Genomic DNA, 16,330 nt, shown 5'->3' with positions numbered 1-16,330 from the left:
ATGGAATTAAAGGAATCTGAAGAGCTCATGGAGATAGTGGAGCATTAGCACAGACTGCTCTCCTTCTCCATCCCCCCTGAAAATGACTCTCCTCTGTTGGTTATATTGTTATATTGTACTCTCCCAAGCGCCTAGTACACTGTTCTACTCATAGTAAGTGCTCAAAAAACTGATTGAATGACTGACTCTCCCGTCTTTACCCCATCTTTGGGGGGTAAAGTGGGGGAATGAGGGTGGGGGAACTGAGTGGACACTGGGCTTAAAGTAAGTTGCAGCCTGAATTAAATCTGCTAATTCCCCTTTAGACTGTAAACTCATTGTGGACAGGGAAATTTCATTCAAGTGAGTGCTTACTGTGAGTAAGTACTGAGTAAATATTGAGTAAGTAAGTATGGAGTGCTTACTGTGTGCAGTATGCAATACAACAATAAATGGATACATTCACTGCCCATGATGAGCTTAGAGACTAGAGATGATCTTACCACCAACTCTGTTATACTGAAATCTCCCAAGCATTTAGAACAGTAAGCCCGTCACTGGGCAGGGATTGTATCTATCTGTGCTGAATAGTACATTCCAAGTGCTTCGTATAGTGATCTGCACAGTATAAGCGTTCAATAAATACTACTGAATGAACAGTGTTCTGCACATAGTAAGTGCTCGATAATTATGATTGATTTATTATTGATTAATCAAGTGCCCATGTGGAACAAAATTGCTACTTCAAAGACCTTACAGGAAAAATGAAGGATCTTTAAATTGTATTCCTTGGCCAGAAAGGCACATATATTCTTGAAGGATTTTCATACATTTTTCTAAAGTAAGAGAAAAGGTAGCGAGCATGGTGTCGGCTTGGCTGGCCAGCCGGAGGCCAGAGAGCAGCACAGCCTCAGCTCTAAGGGCAAACACAAACCTCGTGTGAGAGACTGAATGGTGTCTTTGTTGGAAGAGAGAAAGACCACTGGCTTCCTTGGTGTGAAATTCTATTCCTTCCGACATTAAACTCTCAGTCACTTTAAAGATCGATTTTCCTAACGCTCATTATGAAGTTCGCCTTCATAATGGATTTTAAAACTTTCTAGTGATTTCCAGTAATTACTCCTCTCTGCAAGGGGAAACATTTCAAAATTAAAAGAAAAAAAGCCCTCACATTTTGATCGCCGTTTGGACGACTGTTTTGCTAACCTCTCTAGCGCTATAGAATGTAGTTGATAGTTTGTGACAGAATGTGACAGAATTTTGTGGGGAAATAGATATGACTCTGCAACATTATTATGTATGGAGATGCACAGTGGTTTTTAAATCATTTGCATTAAATTGTATTTCTGTGCGCTTGTGTGTGTGTGTGTGGAGAGGGGGGATGTTTGGGAGGAGGCAGGGGGTGGGGATTGGAGACGGTCCCACTGTCAGACCTCCAAACATGGAATTGCCACAATTTTGGGGATTTGTCCAAAGTTGCTTTGCTCCAGACAACCTTCCTTCTCTTACTGCAGGAGAGTGTCACCAACTGCAAGACCCGGAGGCCGGCGTCAACCTGAGCCGAGCGATGTGGCCTAGTGGAAAGAGCACAGGCCTGGGAGTCAGAAGGACCTGGGTTCTAATCCCGGCTCCACCGGTTGTCGGCTGTGTGACCTTGGGCAAGTCACTTCACTTCTCTGGGCCTCAGTTTCCTCATCTGTAAAATGGGGATTAAGATGGTGAGCCCCACGTGAGACAGGGACTGTGTCCAACCTGATTAGCTGACATCTACCCCAGCACTTAGAAAAGTGTTTGACACATAGTAAGTGCTCGACAAATATCATCATCATCATCATTAACTGTAGGGCGCTGGGGAAGTTGCAGCAGTATGAAAACAAGATTGAGACTGCCCTCCGAGAGCAGTACACTATCATTCTGTGCCCTTCCATAATGATGGACCAACATTTTTTTATGGTATTGTTAAATGCTTACTATGTGCCAGGCACTGAACTAAGCACTGGCCTTGATACAAGCTAATCGGATTGGACAGAGTCCCTGTTCCATTTAAGGCTCACAGACTTAACCCTCATTTTACAGGTAAGGAAACTGAGGCACAGAGAAGTGAAGTGAGTTGCCCAAGGTCCCACAGCAGACAAGTGGCGGAGCCAGGGTTAGAATCCAGATCCTTCTGACTCCCAGGCTAGTGCTCTCTCCACCAGGCCATGCTGCCTCTCTGCATCAATCTCCCAAACAGTTGTATTTACTGAGCACTTACTGTGTGCAAAAACACTGTATTAACTGCTTGGGAGAGTTCAATATAACATTATAACAGAGTTGGCAGACACGTTCCCTGGCCAAAACAAGCTGTGACTTGTCTACAATCTACTTCTTGGTCTCAGTCCTCCCCTGCTTGGACCTGTGTCCAACACGGGGACTGTGTCTGAGCTCGTCTCCTTTGTATTAACCCAGAATCAATCAATGGTATTTACTGAGTGCTTACTGTGTGCAGAGCACTGCATTAATCAATTGGCACAGGGGTAACAGGTAAGAACTACCATAACTAACCCTAGATAAGGTCCTCCTGTCACTCTTCCCTCTTATCACTTCATCCACTATTATTACCACATTCATCACGTGTTCTCTGCCTGCCTCTCCTGGGCAAAACAAACATGAGATGTTACCACATCAACTGCTTCTAGAAAACATGAAGACTCTGAGGCTAAAATCCAATCCAATACCTCATTCCAGGGAAAATCTGGGAACCTAGTGGCCTTTTCCCTGGTTTTCATTGACGCTGGATGTCATTTGGTCCCAGTAATTTTTGAAGACCTTTTTGTGACGACATCGCTGTTTCTATGGTGCTTGTTAAGCACTTACTATGTGTCAGGCACTGTACTAAGCGCTGGGGTAGATACAAGCTCAGCAGGTTGGACCCAGTCCGTGTTCCACATGGGGCTCACAGTCTTAATCCCCATTTTACAGATGAGATGACTGAGGCAGAGAAATGACTTGCTCAAGGTCACCCAGCAGGCAAGTGACAGAGCCGGGATTAGAACTCAGCTCCTTCTGACTCCCAGACCTGTGCTCTATCCACTGGGCCACACTGCTTCTCCGTGACAGTAATGCTAGGTAACAGACGTCTGATTAACCCTCCTCAAGTAGAAAGCTTTGGCCATGTCCGTATGAGGCAAGTGTTTCAAATGCATTCATCTGGCTCCTACCTCTCTTTCTTCCTTTTCCACAGATGTCCCCAGTGCCCTGCCCTGTCTTCCCAGCATATTGTGTTAAAACTAAAATAGGGCGTTAACCTATCTAGATGTGAAAAAGTAGCACACCCTTTTTATCTCCAGCACAGTCTTAAAGCCAGTGATTGAAGGGGTTTTTTTTCCTTTAGTTGTCGCTTCATCTTCTACCTTTGCCCATTGAGAGTAGATTAGGATTAGCATCTTGCTCAAACACTAACTCAGTGTTTTATCTGGAAACCTTTCCATTAGGAGGGGACAAACCAATTTAAAAAAGCATTTGAGGAAACATTTCATAAAGCAGGTCCAGTGCTACTGTTCAGTCTTGAACAGGCCCCAACGTAGAGTTATTTTTTCCTGTCACACAGATTATGGTTTCCCACTCCTAATCCGTGAATTGTTCCACCTGCCTTACTGTCTCCTACTACAGGAGGTTCATCGTGGCCCCGTCTGCGTAGAGCAAACCTAACGTAAACTTGGAAAAAAAATTCTAACGAAGCTGTACGTTTCTTAAATGCATTAACCTAATCTGCTTTCCTGGGCAGAGTACGATAATATAATTCGTTGCTCCTTTTTGCTTGAATTGTTTGAATTCAAACAAATCGGGTTGGAAACAATCCCCGTCTCACGAGGGGCTCACAGTTTTGATCCTCATTTTGCAGATGAGCTGAGGCAGAGAAGTGAAGTGACTTCCCCATAGCAGAGAAGGGGCAGAGCCGGGGCTAGAATCCAGGACCTTTTGACTCCTAGGCCCGTGTTCTACCCATTAGGCCATGTTGCTTAAAAGACACATTCCCTGCCCACAATGAGTTTATAAGCCTAGAGGGTGAGTTTGCAGTTTAACCCTTGTAAAAGTCTACTGATACCAGGCAGGTTTAGGTCAACAAAAGACTCATTTCCCACAAGGAGTTTTCCTTTGTTCAACTAGGCGAGCCCCATGATGAGTCAACCATTTCTTCACTGGCAAATTGTTACTGTTATTGAGGTATTTGTTAAGTGCATACTATGTGTCCAGCACCGTTCTGGACGTAGATACAAGTTAAAGATACAGGTCCTCCTTGGGGCTCACAGTCTAGGTAGGAAAGAGAAAGGGTATTGAATCCCCATTTTATAGATGAGGAAACTGAGGCACAGAGAAATTGAAGTAGCTTGGCCAAGGTCACCCAGCAGGCAAGTCGCTGGGTCACGAATAGAACCCAGGTCCTCTGACTCCCAGGCCCGTGCTCCTTCCACTAGACAACACTGCTCCTGCAAATGCAGGGTGGTAACAATACATTATTTAGGAAATTATTTCAGGAGCGCTTCTAGTCCCTGAAGGTCATTCATTCAATTGTATTTATAGAGCGCTTACTTTGTGCAAAGCACTGTCCTAAGCGCTTGGGAGAATCTGGGTGCAACCACCAGGAAGGTCCAATTTCTCCCTACAACACATTCCCTCCAACCTGCTGGCACACTAGCAGCTTCTTCTTTTGATTTTACTCTACCGCACTCCCCCATGTGTTTAGTACAATGCTCTGTACACAGTAAACACTTAATAACTTTGATTGTTGTATTGTGATTAATAATAATAACAATTGTGGTATTTGTTAAGCATTTCCTATGTGCTACACACTGTAGTAAGTACTGGGGTGATGCAAGCAAATCGGTTTGGACGCAGTCCCTGTCCCGCATGGGGCTCACGGTCTCAATCCGCAATTTACAGATGAGGTAACCAAGGCACAGTGAAGTGACTTGCCCAAGGTCATAGAGCAGACAAGTGATGGAGTCAGAATTAGAACCCATGATTTTCTGACTCCCAGACCCATGTTCTACCCACTATGCCATGCTGTTTCTCTCTTGTACTCTCCCAAGCATTTAGTACAGTGCTTTGCACACAGTAAGCACTCAGTAAATATGATTGAATAAATAGCTAGTCATAGTAACGGTTATGCTAGGTAAGTTCTACGTGCCAAGCACTGTCCTAAGCGCTGGGTTGGATATGAAATAAGCAGATCAGACACCATCCCTGCCCCACGTCTGGCTGGCAGTCTAAGGACGGAGGATCGGATGCATCTTACTATGAAATCAGTTGGTAGATGCCAATTGGGAAAATATCTTTAGCGAATCCTTTTTCCAGCTGGGATTATTTTTCTGCTCAGCCTGAGATCTCAGCTGGGGTTTTTAAAACAAGATTTAGAGCTCCCAGATGGCAGCAGAGCCACAGGTGAGAATATTCACACTTAAAGCTGGTAACTGGTAGAATCCTTGACCCAGTTTTCTTGCAGAAACCAGAGAAGTGTGACTTTCCAAAAAGGGATGGGCCCTTGGAGTGGTCTCTTTTTTTCCTTATTCCTAGTTGCAGTTTTAGCGGGCTTGGCGATGTTTCACTTTGGGTGCCATTCAATCCATCAGTCAGTGCTATTTATTAAGTGCCTACTGGGTGCAGAGTACTATACTAAGAGTTTAGGAGGCCAAGTAGACACGATCTCTGCCTTCGAGGAGAGAAAATTGTGAACCGTGGGGGTCAAAGAGCCGAGCTCAATAAGAATTCTAATGACAGAAGAAATCATTATGGCACCATAAAACTTGACGACGATGAAAGCATTATGTGCCTACTAACGAAAAACAAAACCCAAAAACTGAACAGTCAAATGTACTCATTATAAGCTAAAAGCAATAAGCGGCAAATGAAAATGCTCCCAAGTCCATTGACAGATTTCAGTGTTTTCCAGCTAGGCCCTTTAATATTCCCATTCCTTTCTGGAATCCTCCCAAATGAGAATGATCAAACTTCTTTAGAAGGACTCATTTCATAACTCCTCCGACTCCACTTGGTAATTCAAATCGTATTTCAGAAGCTGAACGAGCTGACCCAAGCTTCTAATCTTCCCTTTCCCTGCAGTGATAAGTCACTGAGGCTCTGTAGCGGAATTGACTGAATCAGTGAAATGACGTCTTTTGAGTCTTCCAAATCAAGGCCTGGCCATATTTGCGTCGAGGTGCAGAAAAGTGCCTCCAGGATGTTGGTGAAGGAGACAGGGGTGGGTTGGTAGGAGGAGAAAGTTAGGGTGGACTTTGAGAGGGACTTTTAAATTATTATTAAGTGCCATCGGGTCGCTTCCGATTCGTAACGACTCCATGGATATACTTTCTCCAGAACGTCCTGTCCTCTGCCATAATCTGCAACCTTTCTAACGGTTCTTCCGTTATCGCTGAAGGGTCTCTATCCTTCTAGCTGCCGATCCGCCTCTTCTGCGTTTTCCCTGGACTTTTCCTAGCATCAGTATCTTCTCCAGAGAATGAGTCTTCCTGATTACGCGTCCAAAAGACGCCAATCTAAGTCGAGTCACTTGGCCTGCCAAAGACCACATTGGTTTAATTTGCTCTGAAATCTATCTGTTTGTCTTTCGGGCCCATTAAATCTCTAAGCCCAAAGATTCGGCAGTGAATAGCTATGGAGAGTTATAGTCAAAAGACCTGGTGTACCAAATCAATAGGCTTCCCATACCGTCCTCTTCTGCAGTTTAGCCGGAACCTGTTTTAATTGCTGAATGAAACACAGTCATTTACTCATTCATGATTTACTGAGCTCTTACTTTGTGCAAAGCACCGCAATAAGCACTCAGGAGAGTATGCTATAACAATACATAATAATAACAGTGCTATTTGTTAAGTGCTTACTGCATGCCAGGCACTGTACTAAGTGATGGCGTGGATATAAGCAAACAGGATTGGACACAGACCCTTTCCCACATGGGGCTCACAGTCTCAACCCCCATTTTGCAGATGAGGAAACTGAGACCCAGAGAAGTGAAGTGATTGCCCAAGGTCACCCAGCAAACAAGTGGCGGAGCCGGGATTAGAACCCACAACCCTTCTTTCTTTCAGGCCCGTGCCCTAACCGCTACACCACACTGCTTCCCACATACATATTCCCAATAGTCATAAAAATTGTAGTAGATGTTAAGCACCTGTTACATGCCAAACTCTGTAGTAATTACTGGGCTCCATAGAAGATATTCAGATCTGACACGGTCCCTGTTCCACATGGGGCTCACAATGGTAGGGGGAGGGAGAGGAGGCTTTTAATCCCCATTCTAGAGATAGGGAAACTGAGGCACAGAGCAGTTAAACGAATCGCCCCAGGTCACGTGGTAGGCAACTGTTGGAGGTGGGATTCGAACCCTGGTCTTCCAACTTCTCCCAGTCCTGTGCTCTCTCCACCAGGCCAGCCTGATTATCCCTTATCTAGCCCAGCACTTAGTGCAATGTCTGGCAGTTAGTAAGCACTTAACAAATACAGTTAAAATAATCAAAAGACACAATTTAAAGTGCATTTGATTATGCATATACGCACAGGAATCTGCATCTGTAATGCTGACACAGACAAAACTGCAATCTTCATTTTATTTTTTTAAGTAGCCCACTTATTCCTCTCTCAAAGTCTCTTCTGAAGTTTGGAGCGGCCACGACCTCACAGAATCTCAGATCCAAGGTATTTATGCTTTTTAATCATTAAAATCCTGCATACTTGCTTGAACTTGAATATATTTTTACAATCACTTAGTTGAGTCCTTACTGGACTAGCTGTTTAACTTTCTCATGCTCTCAGGATATAAATCAGCAAAGGATCCCATGTTGGTGTCAAGTGAAGCTCTGGACTGAAAAAAACCTCATACTTTGTGTACCATCTTGATTTCTTCTGAGCTTGACCATGGAAAGACTTTTTTTGTTTATGGCGTTTATTAAGCAGTTACTATACATCGGGCACTATACTAAATGTTGGGGTAGATACAAATCAGGAAGGACACAATCCATGTCCCATATGGGGCTCACCGTCTAAATCCCCATTTTACAGATGAGGTAACTGAGGCACAAGGAAGTGCAGTGACTTGCCCCAGGTCACGCAGACAAGTGGCGGAGCTGCATTAGAACTCAGGTCCTTCTGATTTCCAGGCCCGTGTTCTATCCTCTAGGCCACACTGCTTCTCAATTTTTCCTGGGGTCCCTCCTAGAAGGGAGGGGATCAAATATTCTACCCAGAAAAATCACACAAACTTCCTGAAATCAACCTCACATTCCAGTTGAGCGATAGCAAAAGTATGCGGCTCTAAGGATAGAGTGACCTAGAATGACCAGGAAAGCTTTCCTGGTGGCGGTGATATCATCTGAGAGCAGGCACTGGGCTAAAAGTCCACTGAGATAGGCAGGTGTTGAAAGTTTGGAGGTGTGAAAAAAAAGCCATCCATAATTCAAAAGAAGGAGCATGGCCTAGTGGATGGAGCACGGGCATGGGAGTCAGAAGGACCTGGGTTCTATCCCTTGCGATAGCAGTCATGTCTTCTCTGCCGCTTCATGGGTCAAAAGGTCACTTCCTGAATGAGTATTCATTCATAGGCTATGTGTGCACCTCTAAAGTTAAGCATTCTGCAAGCATTCTGATTTTCTATTTCATTCCGGGTGAAACACGGTAACTTCTTTCTAAGCTTCCTTCCCAATGTTCTCAAACAAAGGAACGCCAAATTCGATATAAAACATCCACAGAGGCAGCTTTGCTTTATAGCGGCAATATAGCGCTGGGAGAGATTGCTATTCTTTTTCCTTCTCTTTAACTGCTCTTGTTGAATCAGTGGTATTTATTGAGCATTTACGGTGTACAGAGCACTGCATAGAATGCTTGAGAGTACAGTGTGACAGATTGGTAGACATGTTTCCTACCCACAATGAACTTACAGACTAGAGGAAGGGAAAATAAACGAACTGCCAAAACACAGGATACGTGTGTTTGTCATACTCCAAACTAAAAGCTTTCCTGGTGGCGGTGATATCATCTGAGAGCAGGCACTTAGCTAAAAGTCCACTGAGATAGAAAGGCAGGTGCTGAAAGTTTAGAGGTGAGAAAAAAATCCATACATAGGTTGAAAGAAGCAGAATGGCCTAGTGGAGAGAGCACAGGCATGGGAGTCAGAAGGACCTGGGTTCTAATCCCAGTTTCTCCACGTATCTGCTGTGTGACACAAGGCGAGTCACTTAATATCTCTGTGCCTCACTTACCTCATCTGTCAATGGGGATTAAGATTGTGAGCCCCATGTGGGACATGGACTGTATCCAATCTGATTAATTTATATCTACCTGTGCTTAGTACACTGCTTGGCACATAGTTAATGTTATTAAAAGTAGTATATTCAAATTCTGACTGATTCAACTACACATTGCCTATTTTCACACAACCTCTTAGCTAAAGAAAAAGAATCAATCCTCAAGTGAAAGGGTTTGGTGATCTGGTCACTACATCTCTACATTTGTAAGCTCTTTGTGGGCAGGGAATCTGTTTAATGTTATAGTGTACTCTTCCAAGTGCTTAGTACAGTACTATGCACACAGTAAATGCTCATTAAATACGACAGTGAATGAATGACCAATCTATGGCAGATAAGACCTCCTCTCGTACCCTTGTGATGACTCTAATAATGTTGGTATTTGTTAAGCGCTTACTATGTGCAGAGCACTGTTCTAAGCGCTGGGGTAGACACAGGGGAATCAGGTTGTCCCACGTGGAGCTCACAGTCTTCATCCCCATTTTACAGATGAGGGAACTGAGGCACAGAGAAGTGAAGTGACTTGCCCACAGTCACACAGCTGACAAGTGGCAGAGCTGGGATTTGAACTCATGACCTCTGACTCCAAAGCCCGTGCTCTTTCCACTGAGCCACGCTGCTTCTGTAGGAGAGTCCATTCTCTGCCAATCTCAGCCTGTCCTTCGTCAGACTCCCAACCACTGGCCCCTCCCCGTCCTTTGGGAGTGTAGTTGGTGTCTGTGATCAGCTGAAGCTACTTCATCCAATGGTCAGATGAGCTCAATTGATCCTAAATGCTCATCACCTACAGGGGAAAGGGAGAAGCAGAGTAGGCCAGGGTAGGAGGAGAAGAAAGGAAGTTTTTTCTGATGTGAAAGGGCATTGTCCCTAACTCTTCTGTAGAAAGTATTACCAAGAGGCTAGAAGGATGACCTAGAGGGTAGAAAAAGGGTCAAAGAATCAGGCTGAGTGGCATTTTTCAGGTTTGGCACTGACCTTGTTTTCTCAAGAATATTCCGTGTTTTGTACTTCTTTCAAAAATGGGGACAAGGACTTTAAACAGTGTGCTTAGAAGATGCTTTGTATTCTGCAAAGATGTGGAGTGTGAATGAGGCCCTGAGATATGGAAATCAGGAGATGGAATTTGTTTTTACTTCTTCTCGGAGCCAAAGTATCCATATTTTTGGAAGTGAGTTAGTGGCTTTTTTAGGTAGGGACCAGGGAACATGACCTGTTCTTTTTCTATTACACTCAAGGGCTTGAAACAGGTGGTGTTCTGTTCACATCTTTATTGGCCACACCAGCTGCTGGGGAAGCTTCCTTTCCCCTGGGAATTTCCACAAAATGCAGTCACTTAGTTTGTACTTCAGATTCACCCTCATTTCTGTTGAAAAATCAGGCTAAATGTTGCTGGATCAACCCTAGATGACTCGGCACCCTTACAGAGGAAAGCTTTTATCTTGGATCTTGCAATGATCAGAAACCGTGAAATACTTCCGGAAGGACGCCAAGTTCTAACTCCTCCATGTCCCTCTCTTTCATTGTTGGGCAAAAGGTGAGTGAACATGTATTAATAATAATAATAATAATTGTTGAATTCACTAAGTGTTTACTAAGTGCCAAGCACTCTACTAAGTTCTGGGGAAGATACAAAATAATCAGGTTCCAGATGGAGCTCACAGTCTGAGGAAGAACAGAATTGAATCCCCATTTGGCAGATGAGGTAACTGAGGCACAGAGAAGTTAAGCGATGCCCCAAGGTCATCTGCAGGTAAGTAGCAGAGCTGGGACTAGAACCCAGGTCCTCTGACTCCAAACCCATGCCCTTTTCACTAGGCCATGCTGCTTCTCAAGGTCACTACTTCCACTATCAGAGCTGAAGAATGATGACTGATGGTGTTGATTCAGAGCATCTTAAATTGCTTCCTCAGTTTTCAGCCTAAGAATCTAAATATTGTAGTGGGAAACAAAAAACCTTAATCATTCAGTTGTATTTACTGAGCACTTGCTGTGTCAAAGCACGGTACTATGGGCTTGGGAGAGTACAATATAACAATAAACATACATTCCCTCATTAGCCATGATAAAGCTCTGATCATTAGAAGTCAATTAAGAAATGGACCAGAATTCCCAATCACCAGTGTCTTATTTGGGGTCCTGATCTTCTTGAAAGACGTTAACCCAGTAGAACTGTTACACATTAGGCGGGCGTACTGCTGATGTCACCTAGAAGTTCACAGATAATGCTGTAACATCTTCTGTCTGCTTCCTTTTACGTCTTCACTTCAGTTCACAGTGCAGACAATTCTTTATGTTTGTGCTGAAACACGTGACTTTGTTAATTGAAAAGTCCAATGTAAACTAGAATTAAAGGAAAATCCTCCAGTGCTTTATAAAAGAGCATTATTATCTTTATGACATAAATAAGCAAAGACAGAAACTTAAGGTTTCCAACTTGAGGCCATAGTAGACAAACTGGTTCAGTGCTAAATTTGTTGAAGCGATTCTCTAATCAAAGGTGAGAGTTAAGGATTGGTTTTCACAACAGTTTAATGCATGCAATATGTGTTGTTCTACCAGTAATATTAATTGTGCATGTGATCTTTGGAGAGTGCACTGTACTAAGCCTTAGGAAAGTAATACTGAATTAGAAAACACAATCTCTGCCCTCAAGGAGCTTAAAATCTAGTCAGGAGATAGAAACTAAAATAAATTACCGGTAGAGGAAGCAACTGAGTAAAAATGACTAACAAATGGTATTTATTGAACAGTTACTGTGTGCACAGAAATGTAGTAAGTGCTAGGGAGAGTACAATTTAACAGAGTTGGTAACTTTACTTACCCCTAAGGAGCTTATAGTCTAGAGGGTATGACAGACATTAAAATAAATTACAGATATATACATAAGTGTGAGGACTGTGGGGGGCTGGGTGAGTACCTAAATGCTTTGGGATGTGGACTCTAGCTCAGATGTGACTCAGGAGAATAGGGTGGGGGATGAGAGATCAGGCAGGGAAGGCTCCCTAGAAGAGGTATGATTTTTAGCAGGGCTTCGAAAATGGGGAGAGCATTGGGTATTTTACCTGCTATATTAATAGGAGGGGATTGGTTGGTTAGTGGGGAAGCAGCATAGCCTAATGGAAATGGCCCGGACTTGGGAATCAGAGGATCTGAGTTAATAATGTTGGCATTTGTTAAGCGCTTACTATGTGCCAAGCACTGTTCTAAGCGCTGGGGTAGACATAGGGGAATCAGGTTGTCCCACGTGGGGCTCACAGTCTTAATCCCCATTTTACAGATGAGGGAACTGAGGCACAGAGAAGTTAAGTGACTTGCCCACAGTCACACAGCCGACAAGTGGCAGAGCTGGGATTCGAACTCATGAGCCCTGACTCCAAAGCCCATGTTCTTTCCACTGAGCCACGCTGCTTCTCCAATGTTCTAATGGCAGGTCTGTCAATTGCTTGCTGTGTAACCTAGGGCAAGTCACTTAACTTCTCTGTGCCTCAGTTCCTTCATCAGCAAAATGGGGATTCAATACCTGTGGTCTTTCCTACTTAGAATGTGAGCCTCATGTGGGACCTGATCATCTTGTATCTACCCCAGCACTTAGAACAGTGCTTGGCACATAGTAAGCGCTTAAATATCACAATTATTAGTAGTGTAAATCACTTTGCTCCTTTAATGCCATCCTACTCACGGTTCCTAGATTGCCTATCTTGCCACTGACCTCTCACCCATGTTCTGCTTCTGGCTGGGAATGCCCTCCCTCTTCATATCCGACATTAGTCTCTCCACCTTCAAAGTCTTCTTGAAGGCACATCACCTCCAAGAGGCCTTCCCCGACTACACCATTTCCTCTTCTCCCACTCTCTTTCTGCATCGCCTTGATTTAATCACCTCTCCCTCAGCCCCACAGCATTTATGTACATAGCCATAGTTAAAATTAATGTCTGCCTCCTCTAAACGATAAGGTCATTGTGGACAGGGAATGCGTCTACCAATTTTGTTATATTGTACTCTGCCACTTGTCGGCTGTGTGACTGTGGGCAAGTCACTTAACTTCTCTGTGCCTCAGTTCCCTCATCTGTAAAATGTGGATTAAGACTGTGAGCCCCACGTGGGACAACCTGATTCCCCTATGTCTACCCCAGCGCTTAGAACAGTGCTCGGCACATAGTAAGCGCTTAACAAATACCAACATTATTATTACTCCCCCAAGCACTTAGTACATTGCTCTGCACACAGTAAGTGCTCAATAAATATGATTGATTCAATCACGTATGTGCACCAGGAGGAACCGAAAGGTCAGGGAGGGAGTTAGTCCACGGAGGACGAGGAGAGGAATAATATGACGTAGAGTGGAGGGTCAGACCTATCCTTTCCTCCTTAAATCTCTCACTCATTCATTCATTCAATCGGATTCATTGAGCGCTTACTGTGTGCAAAACACTGCACTAAGCGCTTGGGAGAGTATACTATAACAATAAACACACGTTCCCAGCCCTCAATGAGCTCACAGTGTAAAGGGGGAGAGAGACATTAATATAACTCTCCAGGCTACCTATCCTCTTGCTGCTGTGGCTTCCCCACACAGCACCTCACCTTAAAGAAGACTGCAACAAATAGTAACTACTGTTTAATTAGAGAAAAAGATATTCAAAAAACACTTTATGCTGTGGGTGATAAGTATTAATAATTCCAAAGTGAGGGTGACGAATGCTAGACGTTGTGGAAATTCTGGAATTGACTCACTTTGCCCTAAAAATATGATCTGTACAAACATGTTGTTTGGTTTACTCTCACCTTTTTTTTTCATCTAATAAATGTGACAAATTTAGACCCAGTGGAAAAATGAAATGGCAGAAAGCAGTAGAGGAAACAAAAACACAGATTGGAGCAAGGGTAACCAGGAGAGACGATGTTGGGGAAGGGGTAGGGAAAAAAATTTAAGACGGAAGATGAGAAGTAAAAGTAAAGAAGCTGAGAGAGACTATTAGAAAGAAAAAGGAAACATGATGGGAGGTAGACAAGGATTAAAAAGCTCCTTTTTTTAAATGTTATCTGTTAAGTGCTCACTATGTGCCAGGGACTGTACTAAGCACTGGAAGATACACGCTAATCAGGTTGGACACAGTCTGTGTCCCACATGGGGACTACAGTATTAATTCCCATTTTGCAGATGAGATAACTAAAGGCACAGAGGAATAAAGTGATTTGCCTAAGTGATTTGCCCAAGGTCACAGAGCAAACAAGCAGCGGAGACAGAATTAGAACCCAGGTTCTTCTGACTACCGGGCCTGTGCTCTATTCATTAAGCTGTGCTGCTGCTTCATGGAAGGGGAAAAAGAGCAGGATGATGAGGTGCACCCAAGGTCAAACTAGATGAGGAAACTAATGCAGTAAACGTGCCCGCCTACCCCTAAAATATGAAATCCTTAAAATCAACTTAAGCTGAAGCGTTCCACCTCACGGATCTCATAAGCTTTATGCTCTCGGAAGCACCCTTATCAGATAAGACAAAAAAAGTTCATAAGCAGAGTGCATAACAAACATCCTCGGCAAGCTGTAGTGGATAAAACATGGGCCTGGGAGTGAGAAGGTCATGGGTTCTAATCCCGGCTCTGCCACGTCTGCTGGGTGACATCAGGCAAGTCTCTTCACTTTTCTGTTCTCAGTTACCTCATCTGCAAAATGCGTTCCATCAACTGTGAGCCCCATGTGGGACAGGGTCTCAATAAATATGACTGACTTGCTGATGGCATTGGATGAGCAATTTCTTTCATTGATTCAATCGTATTTACTGAGTGCTTACTCTTTGCGAAGCACTGTATTAAGCCTTTGGGAGAGTACAGTGACAATAAACAGACACATTCCCTGCCCACTACGACCTCACAGTCTAGATGGGGAGGCAGGCAATAATATAAATGTTACAGATATGTACATAAGTGCTGTGGGGCTAGAAGGGAAAATGAATAAAGGGAGCAAGTCAGGGTGATGCAGAAGGGAGTTGAAGAAGCGGAAAGGGGGGCTTAGGGAAGGGCTCTTGGAGGAGATGTGCCTTCAATAAGGCTTTGAAGGGAGGGAGAGAGTAATTGTCTATTGGATTTGAGACTGGGCACTTTCTTCCTTTATCTCAGTCTGTCAGAGATCTTGATGGTGTACTAATCCTTAACATCCTCCTTCAAGTTACATCTTTCCCTGTCACCGCTACCCTCTACTCGTTAAGTTAGGATAGCCTAAATGGATGACTCTTGTCATATAGAAGGTCCCTTAAAGCTATAGGGAAAACACCCTCACACACATGCTCACAGCAGTCTTAGAATGTTACAAATCAATGAATACTCTATCCTGGTTACTTTTATCTCCTTGATATTGCCTGCGATGCAACCCAACTCCTGTCTCGGTACTCAAATGCAAAACCCAGTTCTACTGAGGGAGAAAAAAGTGACAATCCGTTACAACTACCTTATAGCCGCCTACTTCTCTCTAGAGAATGGCCCACTAGCTACTCCATTCCTATCATCAGAAAGCCCCATGAAACAAAGCAAGTGCAACCTTCTAAACATTCAAAATCCCTTGGGCATCAAAATTTATGAAAGAACCCTGGCAAATTTGAAAAAAACTAAACTGTTGCTTCTTTCGGGATTCCAGGATAATCTATGAAAGAAGGGCACAAAGCGTCAGGTTTGAATTTGCCTTATGGCTAGTTGATTATTAAGGAGAAACAGCATGGCCTAGAGGACAGGCCTAGGAATCTGAAGGACCTGAGTTCCAATCCTGGCTCCTTCACTTGTCTTAAGCAAGTCATTTAACTTTTCTGTGCTTCAGTTCCCTCATCTGTAAAATGGGAATTTTAACACTGTGAGCCCTATGTGGACAGGGATTGTGTCCAACCTGATTAGGGTGTAGCTACCCCAGCGCTTAACAAATATCACAATTATCATTCTCCTGAGTGCTGGGGTAGCACTCAACAGTAAGCACTCAACAAATTGATTTCTACAATTCTGTGATAATCAAAATAATCAAATAATCATAAAAAATTATTGCCACCTCAAAAATCAGGGAGGAAA

General features: G+C 43.6%; 1 protein-coding gene across 3 annotated transcripts in view; it reads right to left on the bottom strand.

The window, feature by feature from the left end:
- The window catches only part of ELOVL6 (ELOVL fatty acid elongase 6), a 133,970-nt gene that overhangs the window by 17,484 nt on the left and 100,156 nt on the right, over positions 1–16,330 (bottom strand). The gene's annotated exons all lie outside the window — the stretch shown is intronic.

The sequence above is a fragment of the Ornithorhynchus anatinus genome, chromosome 12 (genome assembly GCF_004115215.2).
Source record: "Ornithorhynchus anatinus isolate Pmale09 chromosome 12, mOrnAna1.pri.v4, whole genome shotgun sequence".
NCBI classification, from domain to species: Eukaryota; Metazoa; Chordata; class Mammalia; order Monotremata; family Ornithorhynchidae; genus Ornithorhynchus; species Ornithorhynchus anatinus.
The sequence above is the reverse complement of the archived record's forward strand: the minus strand, read 5'-3'. Positions and strand labels throughout refer to the sequence as shown.